A 3,279-nucleotide genomic window follows, 5' to 3' on the forward strand; every position below is an offset into this window, starting at 1 on the left:
AATTAAGACTGCATAGCAAAAGGGATATTATCTTTACAGTGCACCCGTGTTTCTTTTCCTCGTCTTGCTGGGTGTTTATGTTCAATTGAATGTATAATAAATGCAATATGTGATCGTTGGTTAAAAAAAATGTGCTTCATCCTCGAACTCGAAGCTATCTTAGCAAACTTAATTAGGAACATTCCGCAATCCTGTTTGCATAAGTTTAGGCATAGATGTAATTCACATTTCAAATAGTGGGTTCATAAATAAAAGAATGGAAAAGTGAGTAAAAATAAAATTGCCGATTGACAGCGCAGTTATGGTCCCAAAAAATCGCTTGTGGCTTGTTATTATACAATTATAATCAGACTTATGTCAGACACATACATAAAAAAGGAAAAACAAAGCTATTTTAAATTAATTACTGTTTGCAAATGACAGTTGTAATCCTACAATTCTAATTATGGTATTGCGATATTGATTTTCAATAAAGGGTACACAAGTCCATTGACTCTCTCTATTTTTTTCTCTTTTTCCTTAATTCATAACACGCTATTGACACGATTATTCTTATTTGTAAAGATAGTAAAATAGCTTATATGTGTGCTTATTAACTAAGCCCTTGGTTGAGCCCCATTCTTTTAAAAGTTCATTTTTCAAAACTCATTTTTAATAGCACATTTTTCAATAAAATAATATTACGCAAATTCAAAACTTTTCCTTGATTTTTAATTACACGTTCTCTATCAGTAACTATTTAAAAATGCACCCTTTCTCTTAAAATGGGACTTTAACAAGGGCTAAATGAAAGATCAACCCTGTTTTAGATTGTCCTAGGCACTCAAAATCCATTATGGTGCATTTTCTGTCATATTTGGGTCCAAAACCAATAAAAAATTGTCAAGTATTGATCTGTAAAAATTCTATCAAGTTTTTTCAGTATTTGTAGCATAACTGAAAGCCATAACCTTCCTTACACGACAGATACAGGTTTGCGTCATCCCACTTAATCACAATAGTGTAGACAAGATTATATTTAGGGAAATACGATATGTACACCATGAGGTATACACAATGCATTATACCTCTCATATGGTGGGGGCCCACGAATATTTTATTGTATGTGGGCCCCCTCCATATGAGGGGGGTGTAATGCTAACTTTATTTTCTTGTTCATGATGTATATCAATCAAGAATTTTTTTATAGAAGGCATTACGTAATTGTTAGGAGGTGTAAGTTCTCAACTCTCAATTATGCGAAACAGGTCTAGCATGGTTTGATTTAGGTCAATTTCTACTCCAGCCTAAAAACAAAATCAAATTAGTCATTTTTGGTGAATTTCAACCCAAACCAACCTACTCTAACTCTTTAATCGATTTGATTAGATTAATGGGTTTCGACTTTTAGTCCCAATTGATTTTTTTAATAAAAATTGTTTGAGTTTTGGGCTCAGTTATATCACAAAAACTAAAACAATTAAATAGCTTTATATTATAAGAACTATTGACTAATAAATAAAATCAAATTAATAGAAACATATCAACAAAAAATTTAACAATTTTGTTGTTTTTTATGCATTATGTAACTTGACTACCAGAGGAGTAGGAAAAAATAATAAGTATAACATGATGAGTTTGTTAAATAAAATTTTCAATGTTATTACTTATTATCAATATCATAAATTTGAGGAAATCGAGATATAGTTGTGAGATTATGACTTATTTTTTGGCCTTTTTTTAAATGTAAATATGTAAATGGGTTGAATCGGATCAATTAACCAGCGTTTCGAAACTTCAAGCCATGGCTAATCCGACCCACCATAGTTTTGTTTAAAAAAAAAAAAAAAAAGAAGACCAAATCAATTACCTTTGTCAAACTGATCCAAGCCAATTCGATTTGATTGGTTATGTCGATTTTTGATTTTTTACCCATGCCTAAGGATGACAATCGGATTCGTCAGCTCTGATCGCATGTGACTCGACTCGGAAAAAGCTCAAGGCTCGTGCCGAACCCCATTTTGGGGTGCCGGGCAATGCTCTAGCCAACCCGTGTGGCTCGTCGGCTTGGGCCCACGAGCCTATACACAAAAAAATATATATTTTAAAGGCAGCACAGCGTCCTGCTGCCTATTTGTTTGGTAGCAACCTGCTGCCTTCTTTATTATAAAAAAAAAAAAAAAAAAAACCCAAATCGGGCTTGCCCGACTCAAAAAGGCTCGAGCTGAAAGCTCGGGTCGAGCCTAATTTTTTTGGCCAAGTAGAAGCTCGGCTCAGACCAGGAAAAAAGCTCGATCATTTTGCCCGAGCTGAGTTTGAGCTTCGAATTTCAATGCCTAATGAGAAGTCTAGAAACTATACACTCACATGTTAAAAGGCTAATTTTTGAGGAAAAAACCTAGTCCATTCTAGCAAAACAACACACATGACGAGCAAGCATGCAATATAAAGAGATAAACAATAAAAGAAAGCGAGAACAAAAAAGAAAAATAGAAACAAATATAACATGTAGCAAAAAAAAATTAACAATGGTTTTAATGTCCAAAAGGAAAAATTAAAGAGTAATATTGAAAAAAATATATACATATTAATTTTTTTATTTTATTTTGTGAAAATCTTCCAAAATCTTAGGGTTAATAAGAGATAAATTTTGATATTTTATTTTTGTACTTTGTGTTTAAAAGTTAGTATCCCATAAACTTTTATGAAAGTCTTTAAAAGCCATTAATAATTTGAATACCATAAGATTTATAGAAACTTCTAAAAAGTTTCAATTAAATACATTGTAACTTTTAAAAACGTTTTAAAAGTCTCGATTGAACACACCAAAATGTTTAGAAAGTTTCAAAAAGTCTATATTAAATATTTCTGAACTTTTTAAATCCCAAAAAATCCCTTAGATAGCATTTATAAATTTAAAGAGTAACAAATTTGAAGTACTTCAACGGCTCTTTATCTTTAACACTTAATTTTATTACTCTCCAAAAATGCTACTATTTTTTCATATATTTTATTTTCAGTAAATTCATTCCAAATTATTTTATTATTTTCCTCCATTGAAAATTAAAATACTGTGAATATATTTAATCATAGAGAGTAAGTTTACTCTTTTTTTTAAAAAAAATGTTATTTGAAAAGTTTTTTAGAGTATTTTCAAGAGACTCTTCAAATATAAAATACTCTTAATGTTAGAGAGTTAATATTTAAATATGAGCTCCAAAAACTCTCAATTTTAACTTTTAAGAGCATCTCCGAGAGACCCTCTTTTTGTAAAGAGCATATTCCCTTTTTTGAAAAGCA

The sequence above is a fragment of the Olea europaea genome, chromosome 17 (assembly GCF_002742605.1).
Source record: "Olea europaea var. sylvestris chromosome 17, O_europaea_v1, whole genome shotgun sequence".
NCBI classification, from domain to species: domain Eukaryota; kingdom Viridiplantae; phylum Streptophyta; class Magnoliopsida; order Lamiales; family Oleaceae; genus Olea; species Olea europaea.